The sequence below is a fragment of the Zootoca vivipara genome, chromosome 8 (assembly GCF_963506605.1).
Source record: "Zootoca vivipara chromosome 8, rZooViv1.1, whole genome shotgun sequence".
Classification (NCBI taxonomy): domain Eukaryota; kingdom Metazoa; phylum Chordata; class Lepidosauria; order Squamata; family Lacertidae; genus Zootoca; species Zootoca vivipara.
Window position 1 is genome coordinate 6,572,928 of NC_083283.1, and position 14,643 is coordinate 6,587,570.

The 14,643-nt window shown below is 42.8% G+C and overlaps 1 protein-coding gene across 1 annotated transcript in view; it reads left to right on the top strand.

Annotated features, from left to right (window-relative positions):
• KCNK9 (potassium two pore domain channel subfamily K member 9) overlaps positions 1 to 14,643 on the top strand; it is a 93,054-nt gene that overhangs the window by 61,062 nt on the left and 17,349 nt on the right. The gene's annotated exons all lie outside the window — the stretch shown is intronic.

Genomic DNA, 14,643 nt, shown 5'->3' on the forward strand with positions numbered 1-14,643 from the left:
CTCCCAGAGCTTGAGAAAGGGAGCTGTCATTGTCCAGGAGAGGCTGTAGATCTCTGATGATGCGTTGTACTGTTTTAACTTGGGAGCTGTATGTGAAGACCAAAATAAAAAACTTAGTTGGTCTTTAAGGTGCTACTGAAGGAATTTTTTTATTTTGCTTCGACTCAGACCAACACGGCTACCTACCTGTAACTAGAACTATGGAAAATACCAATTATGTTAGCCTGCTATTATTTAATATTGATTGGTGCTCAGTTGAGTAGAGATCAAAGTGCTGGTTTCATTGGGAACTACAACCCATGGAAAGCTTGGGACTAGGTTATTTGAAGAGCTTTCATATGCTTCTGTCTGCTTATTCAGATCTTTGAGGAGAAACACAGTTCCAAACCACTTTCCCCTGCCATCAGCAGTGTAGTTCATGGGAAGGGACCTTCTGTCTTGCTGCTCCCAGACTGTGGATGAATTCCTTTCCTTGGGACACTAATCTTGTCTCTTCTTCACTGACATAAGAACATAGTCTAACATCCTGTTCTGCTTGCTGGGTTTCTCAATGGAAAACCAGCAAGCAGGTTTCAAGCACAAAACACTGCCCTGCCCTGTGGTTTCCAGCAACTGGTATTCAAAGCATTATTGATGCCAACTGTGGAGGCAGAGCACAGCCATCAGGCATGCTTCTTCTTCCTTCCAGCTGCTCTGCTAGCTTTTATTATTAAACTTGCATATTGTCTCAACAGGAAAACAGCAGCAGCTTCCAGCCAGCCTAGATCCAGTTCCCTTTGAAAGAGTGCAATTTTGGAATACGACTTTGCTCCTCTTGAGTTAAGGGTGTTAGGTTTTTCCTTTAAGACTGATGTGGTCAATGGTGCTACACAGAGATGTGTGCTTGTAACCTTGATCTGAATATTAACACACCTGTGAGCTTTTGCTAATTTGAATAATTGAAGGTAGAGTTTCCCTACTGTAATGTGATTTGGTAATTGACTATTTTGAATTCTTTATTTAAGCTACCCATGTGGTTCATGGGTGGTGGTGTATTGTGAAATGAGAGGAATGGAGTAGAGGAGTGTGTTGTATATAATTGTAAATAAAAGCAAGCAAAGATACTGAAGACGACTTTGTTATTTCGTCGACCCTGCCGCTGTTGCCACTCGGTTGGTGCGTATTGCCCAACAAAGGGATCTTAGTTCTGGACAGGACAATGGAAGGGAAAGGAGGCCTCCTTCTGATGGGGCTCAGTAGGTTCTGTTGCTGTGAACCAGGAGGAGACAGAGAATGAGCAAAGTCTTGGGCAACCCCAGTGGGCGTAAAAACACAAGAGCCCTGTTGGATTGGTTCCAGCTAGTCAAGCACTCTGTTTCCCATACACACCAACATGTTGCAGCAGGAAACTAGGATGCCTGTTTTTCAGGGCGAGCACTTGCATGAGTCCCGTGAACCACACAAGAGCAAGGTGCCCTAAAACACATGCCTTTCAGGTTGCGATCTTGCATGTTTTGGGGGTGTCGCCCTCCCAGACAGGATGACCCAATTTAAGCAGGGTAGTTGCAGGATATGTGTTTCCCACGGTGATCTTCCGTATCGCATCTGCAACATACAGCTTTGCTGTGATAATCTAGCTTTCTCCAGTCTGGTTTCCAGTGTTACGCTAACATGAAGCACAGACACCTCACGCTTCCTGTTGTTTGGCATCTCTGCAGTGGCTGAGGCAGAGCTTTCCTATATTCCAATGCTGGACAGCTCAAAGTACATTTCTGCCATGTTTCCTTTCCAATGGTGTCACATACAAAACTCAAACTTGTGAGGATAGCTTGAACAAGGCAAATAGACAGATACGGTGATGCAGCACCGTAAATGTACAAGACAGGAGAACATTATGTTAGGGTTTCTCCCACCACCCTTTTCTCTGTCCCAACAAGTTTACAGTCTGAGTCACATGCATACAGTACTGGAACGATACTGCGGTTTTTCTGCGAAGGAGAGGGTTTCAGTAGCTCATCTATCAATGTTATGCTTTGTCAACTGAGAACTACACACCAAGTAGTAAAGTTTCCATAGCTACAAAGCTTTACAGCTGTTCCTTTCTAAAAGAAATGCCGTCTGATCACATTCACGAGTTGTCTTTATTTCCCCCTCTTTCCGTCAACTGATTTTGTGTTCTCTTTTCTCACCCCCTCACCCCCATACCTCCTACCAATTGAAGCAACAATAGTTTCTTCAGTTTGGTGAGATTTACAGTTCTCAGTTATAACAGAAAATAAATCGGTTTAACTATGAAGAGGATTTAATGCATTTGGGCTCCAGGCTGGGTCAAAATGACCCAAGATAAGGTACATTCTAACTAACTAGGGAAGGGACTCGTTAAGAAGAAGTCATATTGATGGTTGGCCTGTGGAAGCAATTCCCAGTCTCTCTCCCTTCTTTTTAAAGAGGGCAATGGAAAAGGCAGGAGCAATCCCAATGATAGACAGTAAAGTTTGTATGATGGATGGATCAGCCAGTCATCTGAGTCAGGCATGGCTCACCACTCTTACAGCCCGGACTAGGCAGCTGCTCTTAAATGTCATCAGATGCTATTTTTAATCCACAAAGTAAGGGTACCAGTCCAGATCAGATCAGGGGAGAAGACACCGTAGAATTCTCAACAAGGTTTAGAGACCTGCTCCTGAATATACCCAAGATTAAATGGCACAGATCAGTGTACTTATTTTAGCGTATGAGTTGAATCCAATATTAGTTCTACCCAAAATGGACACATTGAAATTCATGAACACAACTAAGGTTCATTAATTTCAATGGATCTACTTTGAGTAAAACATAGTTGGCTGCAATCCTGTACAGTAGGTTGACCTTAGTTTCAATGCATACAATGTATGCCATACATAGTACGCCAAAAGATGTTTTCTGCTATATAGTGTTTTTCATAAATGAAAGATTACCAGTTTCTCACAGAGTGGCTGGGGGAACCCGGCCAGATGGGCGGGGTATAAATAATAAATTATTATTATTATTATTATTATTATTATTATTATTATTATTATTATAGTTTAAAGTTGTTGCGGCTGCTACTGTATTTTACATGAACAATAAGATTGAGTCTGTCTCTATGTGGCAAAATTTGTTCACAACACACACACACACACACACACACACACACACACACAGACAGACGTGTGTGTGTGTGTGTGTGTGTGTGTGTGTGTGTGTGTGTGTGTAAACAGTTGGTCCTGGCAAGTATTAACCACTCTCAATTCCAACCTGATAATTGCCACCTGCCCAGATTTTAACTTGTCTGAATTAATTTTAAGATATATTTTGATTAATTGATGCCTGTTTTTATGCATATTGTGTTGTTTTTATGATGTTAGCCACTCTGAGCCCGGCCTCAGACAGGGAGGGTGGGATACAAATAAAAATTATTATTATTATTATTATTATTGATATTATTACAAAATGAGGGATTGGTGTCTGTAAGAATGCAGATCTGATTTTGTAATGGTTTGGCATATATTCCGATTATAGTTGATATTAAAAGGCCTGTGCTGTTCTGACATAGTTGGTCTGTGTCAGACCTAAAGCCAGGTGTTTCTGGCTTTAGAAAGGGGGGGAAGCTTATAGCTCAGTCAGTAGAGCATGAGACTCTTCATCTCAAGGCCATGGGTTTGAGCCCTATGTTGGGCAGAAGATTCCTCCCACTCTCCTGCCTTAGCTTCTGCCTCTGATTCTGGACTTCTGTCTGCTACAGACTCTCCTAGCTCACGAAGCCCTGTTACCTCTTCTGCTTCTGACACCTATTCTTCCAGTCTGCTCACTCTTCTTCCTCTGGCCATTTATCATTGTCCCACCACCACTCCCCACGTTCTGAGCCTTCTTCCCTTGGTTCCTTCCACTATTCTTCTGCATCCAACCAGTCCATGGCAGTGAATCACATTTTGATGGACAGTAGATATAAATAATATAGAAGACCAGTGTATCTTACACTTCACAGAAGGAATACAGTAATAGGAATTGAGCTTAAAAAAAGAAGAGAAAAAATGGGATGTATAAAAAATATTTTAATGCCATCCAACTTGGTGGTTATTACTACCAATATCCAAGCTCTGGATCCAAAAAAATCAGCCTTATATTGAGAAAAGGGGAAGGGTCCATTGGGGAGAACTCAGTCACAGGAGAGACTTTGATGATCTCCCTTTAATGTACTTGTGAAAGAAGAGAAAGTAACAATATGCGTAATAGGTTATACAAACAGCAGTAAGTCATGCAAAATTCAACAGCGTAGCCAGTTTTCTTCTGTTGAAAGCAGTTAAAAAATATTTTAAGTGGGATCCTTGGCCAATAGTCAAATTAAAAGATGCTGCAGATCATTAGGGGATAAACAATAACGGACCTGACTAATGATCTTCAAGGCCTCATTTGCTGACCAGTTAATTAAGCAGGCTGCATGGATGACAGTGCTGTTAATAATACTGTTCAATTACTGGGAAGCAAATTATTATGAGGCATGGAAAGCCCCTCTTGCCTGCTGTTTGAGGAGGGGAACTGTAGAAGACTTCTTAGAGGTTTGACAATGAATGCATCATAGGAACGCATGAAGCTACCTTATAGCAAGTCAGACCACTGGTCTATCTAGTTCAGTAGTTCTGGCATCTTCCTCATCACCAACTGGTTCAACCCCTCAGCATATCCAGGTTGGGTGGGGAAAGGTCCCTGTCTAAAACCCTGGACAGCTGCTGTCAGTCATTGTAGGTGATACTGACCTAGATGGAACAATGACCTGGCTCTGTATAAAACAGCTTCCTTTGTTACTAGCATGCAAGGTCTGAATCCTCATGGAAGACAGGTAGCAATCGATCAGATTCAAAACTAACACTCAGATACGAATAGACTTCAACATCAAATAAGACACTTCTGCCACTAAGTCCAGTTTGGCACTATCTCAGGGATGGGGAGAAAGATTTATGTGCTGATGTGTGCTTTGTGCTGACTTCTGAATGAAAGAGCGGCAGTCACACGTGTGTACTGTTCAGTAGACCTCCTTGTCTGAGAACAACTGAGGTTAACAAAACCTCATTTAGCAAAGCAGGTAGTGGATGCACTTGGCTTAAATTTCCCCTCTCTTAGATTGTGGATATATCTAAAGAAAAGAAAAAGGGGGCTGTCAGGGCATGGTTTCATCTTGGCACTAAAAGCTGTATCAAACAAAATGTCTTCCCTTTCCAGGCATGAATATATATGCATATATGTCCAAAAATATATGAGACGGGGTGAAATTCAAATTCATTTGCATTTTTATGAGCAACTACCCACTTCTCATGTCTCAAGCCAATAAATGAACCACAATACAATGATCTTCCAAAATTCACATGTTTCCAAATTTTGCAATGCATTTCTCCAACCATCCAGTGTGTGCCAAAAACATGCATTCAATATGGAAAGTGTGTGTAAATGTGCATATATATTTGTGAAAGTAACACACCAAAATTGCATCCTGTTAGGAGAGATTCATGGGACGCGGGTGAAGCTGTGGTCTAAACCACTGAGTCTCTTGGGCTTGCCGATCAGAAGGTCGGTGGTTCGAATCCCCGCGGCGGGGTGAGCTCCTGTTGCTCTGTCCCAGCTCCTGCCAACCTACCAGTTTGATAGCATGCAAGTGCAAGTAGATAAATAGGTACCACCATGGTGGGAAGGTAAATGGCATTTCCGTGTGCTGCTCTGGTTTCAGTTTTCCGTTGCACCAGAAGCAGCTTAGACATGCTGGTCACATGACCCGGAAAAACTGTCTGTGGACAAACGTCGGCTCCCTCGGCCTGTAAAATGAGATGAGCACCACAACCTCAGAGTCCTCTGTGACTGGACTTAACTGTCAAGGGTCCTTTACCTTTACCTTTTAAGGAGAGATTCACACTGAAAGGCTGACAAAATTTAAACAATGGTTTGTTCCACAACTGCTAAAATTAGAAACTGGTGAAGAGGGAAAGTCACGAAAAAAATATATGTCCCAAAACTTCCACATTTGGCTCTGTGTTTTTCAAGGCAATGATACCTAAGGGAGACGAGATGCTAAAGAACATCCAATATTATAAGAATCCATTTTCCATGGGGAAAGAGAAGCCAGGGAGATTACTAATTTCTCTCTCTTTAAAAAAGAGATGTTATAAAGGTTTCTGCCATTGATTAATGAAGTTCAAAGATTCCTTACCTGAACATCCCCCCTGGACTACAATGGAACAGCTGAAGAGATGCTTTCATCCCAAGAGGTCTGTAAATAGTTTTCAGAAGGGGTGCTTAGCAATGGCTCTCAGAATCTAGTATTTCCTTTCTCGGTCATTCAGCATTGCCTTTTTACACCATTAGCTCCATCACATATTAAGGCAGGGTGTTAGAATTTCCCAGCGTCCAAGTTTGGGTGGTGCTCCTCACATATGGTTCTTACACTACAGTATAGTGGCACTGTTGTGCCTTTGTGGAGGTCTGGAAGTCTCCTCTGAGTAAGAGCTGGAACCAAATTTTGCTGGAATTGAAATTCTGAAAAAAAAGTGAAGGTTCTTGTTCAGGTGAGGAATGTCATGAGAAGCTAAACAGTTTTGGATAAAACTCATGAAATTTATGTTGGGGCTCTGCCTCTTCTGAGGTTGCTACTGAATTTCACACCAAGCAAAAATGCATTGGTGAATTTTGAGGTCTTGGCTTGGGTGAAAGATCAGAGGAATTGCAAGAGATCAAATCAAGGTTCACAGTAGAATCCTATAGAGGTCTTCTTGGAAGTAATAATAATTATTATTTATACGTACAGGTCTCAGGGTGGTAAGTCACACTGAGCTCAGTGAAGCTTATTCTTAGGTCAGTGGGCATAGAATTTCAGCCTTTGTAACATTCCCATGGATTCCTAACACTCTTGAACCCTGAGCAGTGTCACAACCTTAGCGTAGGCTGGTGTTTCCAGTGGGTCAAGTTGGATAGGAAAGGTCAGGACGTTGATAGTGGAACAGTCTCATGCTGGTGTGAGCACAATCTAATGGGGTTCTAAACGAGGTGAAGTAATTTGCAAACCCACTCTTCCCAAGCTTTGCCACCATGACCAAGGACTTGTGTGTGTGACACTGCTAGGTTTTTGGTTTTCAATTTGGGCTTTCTCAGTTTCTCCCCCCCCCACTCTTAAATCCAGCTCTCGCATTTGTGCAACAATTTCAAAATTCCTTAGCATTTGTTTTAGAAATGTATATTTTTATTCGCATTTTCAATAAATAGAACAATCATTTTACGACAGCAGATTTGTTATATTAAGCACATTTCAGTATGCGGTTTTGAGTAATATGCACTAATATTGACTAATATTTCAATCACTTTCCCCAATAATTTTTTTTGTTAGCTTCACTAATGTGTGCATCTTTATGTACTCTTACCCCTGATTTATGCATCTTTGTACACTTTGGCTGGAGAACTGCATTGGAAAATTCAGAGAAGTGTGCATTTCAAATGACAGCTGCCTTTTGGTTCGTGTATTGGTTTGAGAAGTGCAAATTAGGTAGATTCTCACTAAAATGCAAAGAACATCAATTTTCGCCCCCATCCTTGGACTGTGCTGTGTGCTGCATGATTAGGCAGACAGTGGACCTGATCCCTAGATGCAGTCCCATCGGAAGCCGCTTGGGCACCCAGAGCGGCAAACATGACGCGCACCTGGGGGCAGGGCATCGGTATGTAGCATGCATGCGCAACATCGCTATGTATGATGCATGCGTCACTACATAGCGTTGCTGCGCATGCGTGCTACATAGTGGGGTGCCATCCCCCTGCTCCCACCTTGCTACGCCCCTGCTTAGATGCATATGCACTGATTGCCTTCTAAGAGCTCCCCTTTCATTGACTGCTAATTTTACTCAATGTATTACAGTGCCTGACAGGTGACTAGGCACATGGTGTAAGCGTCAGATAGCCATTTGCCTTGTGCACAATGTTTTAGCCAGTCTACCTCCCAGCTTGTCTGTTTATTGTCTTGACCTCAGGTCGTAACATACAAACAAGAAATGCGCAAGCATAACATTTTGTACATTGACAAAGCAGTATGCTGACATAAATGGTCAGATACCTCAGGCAAAAGAAAATCAATTATCCTTAAAACTGTCAGCTGTCTGATTTTCCAGTTGAAGGTTTCTGAATCTTTCTGCTACTAAGGCAAAGATCTTGTTGGACTACAGCTCTCATCATCTATGACCATTGGCTATACTGGCTCAGGCTAATAGGAGTCCCAACATCTGGAGGATCATGAGTTCCCCATCCTCTTAACTCGGGGGGGGGGGGCATAACTCAGTGGGAGAATATCTGCCTTGCATGCAGATTCAATCCCTCGCATCTCCAAGTATGGCTGGGAAAGACTTCTGCCTGAAACTCTGGAGAGTCATTGACAGTCACTATGAACAATACTAAACTAGATAGACCAATGGTCTGACTCAATGTCAGGCAGTTTCATATGTTCCTAAGGCTAAGAAACGCTCAGCTTTTGCAAGTACATACCTGAACATTTGTTGCATTGAACATGAAAGAAAGCACAGGGAAGAGTGTGGTCTATCTATCTATCTATCATCTATCTATCTATCATCTATCTATCTATCTTTGGCTTCATTATCATGCGCACGATCCTCTGCAGTGGTCACGCTGTATATAGAAATTGCTGTTTTCTTTCTTTTTTACCCATTATCATGAGGCTGGGGCTTGGAATTGGACATTTTCTACCCAGAAAGAACGTCCTCAGTTCAGAACTCCCTGAACCCATGCTGTCCTGAAGTTCAGGCCAAGTACACCTGACATCTCCATGCAACTGGTTCCCTCCTTCTCAAAATGTATGCATGTTAAGGCAGGACAGTCTGGAGGTGGAGAGGGGAGGTCTCACTTAACGATTTTGGATGTTTTCATGGAGCATCTATTAATGCTGGGGAGCACAGGAAATGTAGTTTCCCATGGCTCCCAGCTCCATCCTTGTTAATGTTTGACAGATTTGGAGTGGCACCCAACTAAGTCTTACTCAAAACAGGCTCCCTGAAATCCATGGACTTAAGTTTGTCACATGGAAGTCCATCAGTTTCAGGAGGTCTCCTCCGAGTATGACTTAGATACAACCCCCCTTGGTTAATAAGCTTATGTGCTTTGTTTTTACAACCTGCCTTCAGCCCTCTAGAGAGGGCAGGATAGCAATCCAAATAAAAAAAATGAAAGCACAATGAAGTGTCAGTGTTCCCTGAGGATGAGAAAATTTAAGCTGCTGGGCAGAGGCACCTGATTTCCCTTCCTGCTTGTTAAGTGCAACCCTAGACTTTCTGATTCCAACAGGAAGACAAATGGGAGCTTTTGTAGCCAACACGTCCATTTCCTAATGGACTGAAAGCCTACGGTATTTAAGGGGCTTCCTCCTGGCACAGACTCTAAGTCCAAGGGATATGTTCTCGTGGCAGAGGCAAGAGTCTTATTAGTGGACGTGCAGCTGCTAATGATGGTTTGGGGCTAATGGTGCATGAATGCAGTAATTTTAGTTGGTCATTATCACCCCTAGAAAAGACATGGGTCGTGACCATAATTGCTTAAATAACAGGAAGGAAATGTATTTGAGATGGGCTCAGAGGCATAGGTGCTCAGGAATGCTACCTCTCCCTTGTTCTCTGGGAGATTGGATTGTAATGGAGTGTAGTTTGCATCAATGGTGTGTGAAGACTCCATGTATTTGGGCCAGCGGTGGGATTTTGAATTGTTCATGGCACATTATGACTTCGAAGGTCAAGCAGTTTAATAGTTGGAGGTTAATTCATTTCTGCTCTCACATATACTTTAGCACTATCATTTACAACCATGATCCTTTTTTATAATACTTTTCATATGTACTTTAAGGAGTGTCATATAAAAACGGCTTTAAAATCGACAGCAACAGTGCTTGGGAACTTCATTATAAAAAGGAATAGATTCCAGTTCAAGTTCGATGCCTCCCAAAAGGAACTAATTCCGTCCCAGTTCAGGTTACAATTCCATTCAAAATTCATTCAAGTAGTCCTTGGCACTTTTTTTTTTAGCTGCTAGAATTTTACAAGCTGCTCCCCTCAAGCGTAAAATATACTTAAGAAGACCAAGAAAGCACCAGAACATTACAACACAGTGTAATGTGAACAGTTGTTTTATTAATTTTCCCCAAATAATGAAGTGGCGCCACAATCAAACACAGAGTTTGTGTGTGTGACAAAACATATACGAATTGCACATCACCCAAATGTTCCACTGCAAAAGGAATTTAATTCAGATTGAGTTCACCCCAAAATTATAAGTATAATTCAGAGATTTTTGAATTAATTCAATGGTTTAGTTAATCTGAATTATTTCCTTCTAAGCACTGGACAGTGGCCACTGAGTCCATTAGCACCCACTGGATGCAGGTACATCATTTGCTGCACTGAATGAGAAACAGGTGGGACCTGGAGCAAAATGGCGTGCCTCTGTTCAGGTCTGCAGGCACTCAATACTATTTCTTTTCCTCACTTCAGTTTTCCTTTCCCTCACCCCAGCAGCCACGTAGCATTCCATGCCTTCTGAGTATGCTCAGTCTTCATTTGGCTGTTTTCTGTTTCTTTTTTTCTGTATTTGTACCCTTGGTTTTTCTCCCTAAATTCATTTTTTTTGCACTTACGTAAATTGAGAATTGACAGAGCTATTTGCATCTATGAAACCAAGCCTCACGAGGAGCAGTTGAAGGATCTGGGTATATTAAGCCTGGAAAAGAGGAGACTGAGAGAAGATAGGATAGCTATCTTCAAATATCTCAAGGGCTGTCACCTGGAAGATGGAGCAAGCTTGTTTTCTCCTGCTCTGGAGGGTAGGACTGGAACACCAGGAAGAACATTCTGGTGGTAAGAGCTGTTTGACAGTGGAACAATCTCCCTCGGGAGATGGAGGACTATCCCTCCTCTCTCACCAACAGATGAAGGAGTGTGGTGGAGTCTCCTTCTTTGAAGGTCTTTAAGCAGAGGCTTGACAGACATATGTCAAGAATGCTTTGATGGTGTTTCCTGCTTGGCAGGGGGTTGGACTGGATGGCCCTTGTGGTCTCTTCCAACTCTACAATTCTACGATTCTATGATTCTAAGATTCTATGAAATTAATGCAAAAAAGTTAGTGTTAATTTCCATTGATCACGGGGAACTAAGTGAAACAGTATTATTCTGGTTTTTTTTAAAAAAAGAATTTTATTAGTTTTAGAGTTTTATATTCCACACATTTGTCATATAAAAGAAAAATAATAAAAGGATCAAAATATTCCCCCATGACTTCCCTAGACTTCCCCTTCCAGTTCATAAAATGTTTGCTACTTCTGCTTAATTGTAATTTTTTGATGAAATGCTCTTATATTCTCATCATTCATTTTTATACCATATTTACTTTCCAATTATGTCTTATCCTTAATTAGTTTCAAAACTGTTGTTTCTTAATCTTTACATTTGTTTCTTAATTGTAAGTGTTTACTCGAATCCTGCAACAATATTAATCTGGATCCAACTGCTTATTTCCTTCCATGGCTGTAATGATTCTGGGTACAGAGGCAGACTAGAAGAATGAGGAATGGCCTGAAGCAATTTTTTTTTTGAGCTTGTGCAAGAACCTCTGAGCATTTTGAACTGCCTGCGCCCTGTGACTTTAGGATGAGTCCTCACATTACCAACTTCTTCATACTGAAGGGTTTAAAATTTAGAGACATTCCCTGCCTTTGCTCTGACTGGAAGGCTCAGAAAATGTTTTCTTCCCCCTTCCTTCTGCTACCAAATGGTTGGTAACTGGAAGCGGTGGTGTGGCTTGTCAGAAATCACTGCCATTTCTTTGTGCACCATGGAGAAGCAGCTTCATCAAACAACTGCAAAACTCCCTCCAAGGAAATTGAGTTCTGGAGGCAAATATAGCATGGTACAAACTGCACTAAGCCTGGAAATGGAGCTTTTGATTTCGAAGCATGAAAGGAGAAAACATAATAATAACCCACAAGAAGCAGAGAAAATTGCTGGCACACTTGGTGAACTGTGTCCTGAAGAGATGCAGCCTCCGCAGAACCATGCCCCAGGGCTGTTGCTTTCTCGACTTTGTTCTCATGGTCCTTTTCAGATTATGCCAGCCTCCCTCAACCTGGTTTCCTCCAGATGTTCTTGGACTGCAACGGCCACCAGCCCCAGTCACTTCCTTACCACTGGCCAATGGTATGGAAAGATGGGAACTGTAGTCATAACCACATCTGGAGGGCTTCAGGTAGAATCATAGAATCATAGAGTTGGAAGAGACCACAAGGGCCATCCAGTCCAACCCCCTGCCAAGCAGGAAACACCATCAAAGCATTCTTGACATATGTCTGTCAAGCCTTTGCTTAAAGACCTCAGGAGATGGCTGGGACGAGGCATGGCCGTTTGCGATGACTTGTGGTGGTGGGGTTGTGCCATTCAGTGTGCGGAGGACACTGACACACTCAGAACCACCTTTAACCAGTTACGAGAACAAATATTTTGGTCTCCACTGAAATATACCTCCTTCCTTTTGCAGGTTGGTGAAGAAGGCACTGAAACCAACTGGCCAGGTTATTGCTTTCAAATCAAAGTGGTGGCTGGAATGCCCATAGCTCAAACAGAGCCACCTCGTTCTAGTTTTGTCTCCATGCTTCTCTCTGCTAAGTTCTACAAGGGTAGCACTGATACTGAGGAGGAGAAAGTGGACAGGTAGCATTGCCACCCTTTGGGCACTGTAATTTGTATTAGGGGTTGTTGCAAATTCTAACAGTGTGGGGTGAATTACAGTGCCCAGGTTTCTTTAAGGAAAGCGATGCGCTTCGAATGCGCTTTACAGTGTGTACATAGCCTTTGACTTGTCCAGTGGATAGTGAGAAGCCAGGGATGGAAGAGTGAAAGTGATGTTTCCCTTCTGGAGATGGCCAGTGGGGTTTACGTCTGAGTGGATGTGTGCAAGATTGCAATGTCACTGTGCTCCTCCCGGCTTCATCGATCACGATGTGGTAAGGCTGGCCTTGGGGGGTGGATTTTCCTCAGGGATCCACGCAAAGTTGTTGAAAGTGTTGGATCTTTCACACAGGCTCATACGTTGGGCCTCCAGTTCACAGGAAACAAAAATGATGGATCACCCTGATTATGCGTAGTCAGGACGTTTAAGATGGGATGCCTAGCTCCACCGCCTCCTGTAAATTTACCGTGGGATGCATGTGTCAGAATCTGGCATCGGGGAAGCTTGCTCTTTGTAAACAACAGAGAAATGGGCTTGTTTTGTAGAAAACTGCAGCTGCCTATTGATGAGATAAATTGCTGTAAAAATGGCTAACTGGGATGGGTGGATCAATTTCCACAATTTAAGCAAGACAGATTTACTTCCTTGGCCACAGTGACTTGGCTTGGTGCTTTTCAGCATCCTCATCTTTGCCTCTTCCTGAGCAGGATTTCACAGATGCCTGTTCAGACCCTCAGTTGGTGAGTGAAAAAATATATATCCAAAAGGCAGGAAAGGATTCGGGGGAGTCACTGTTGCTCAAGGGTGAAGACAGCAGGGTGTGTGAGGAAAGACTGAATAAATTATTATTGTTTAGCCTAAAAGTGGGAGGGGGACACAACTGAACTGACACAGTTTTGCTCTTTTTAAGTTATTCGCCCACCCTAAAATGAAAACCCAGAAAAGGAATTTCTTCCCTTGAAATTTCATTGAAAATAGAGTTGCTCCTCTTGCAGGAGATATGCAAAGTTCCTATGAAGTGTAGTGGGGGGAGGGGAGGATGAAAACTCTGCAGGATGGATTGACAAAATGTGGGATCTCCTTAAATTACTGTGTCGGCAAAGGCTAATGTTATTCTCTACTACATTACAACCTAGCTCACATGGTTGGTTGTACCACTTCAAGATTGCAAATGGGGGATTGCTTGGTTGAATACTTCCCCATGAATATGTGGGGCTCTGTACTTAGTTGAATACTTCCCTATGAATATGTGGGGCTCTGTGCTCTGTGCATATGGAGCTCTGGATCAGTGCAGTGTGTAGAGCTGGGATGGAATGCTTTCTTTCCATTGCAAGGTGGGTAAAATGGGGTAGGAGATTTCATAAGATTTAGCTGGCCACAATGATGGGGATTCCTTTCTCCATTCCACTCCCCGTCCCCAACTTGTAGTGGGTGAGGTCTTTGCAGGAATGTAGGAAACTGCTTTATACTGAGTTAGACCACTGGTCCATCTAGCTTAGTATTGTCTACACTGACTGGCAGCAGCTCTATGGGGTTTCAGGCAGGAAGTCTCTTCCAACTCTATTTAGAGATGCCAGGCACTGAGCCTGGGACCTTTTGCTTGCAAGGCAGATGCTTTACCACTCAAATCTGTGGTCCTCCCTCATATGATGGCTGGCAGATGTCAGTTCTCCACCCCCCCTGCCATCGCTGGTAATGATTCTCTTTCCCACAGCCTGAGATTTTGTAGGATTTTGCCATCACCCTTTCCGTCTTCAGTCTCAGAGCACCTGTTTGAGCCAGGCCACTTTACAAGCTGAGCCCTAGACCAGGCATCCCCAAACTTTGGCCCTCCAGATGTTTTGGACTACAATTCCCACCATCCCTGACCACTGGTCCTGTTAGCTAGGGATCATG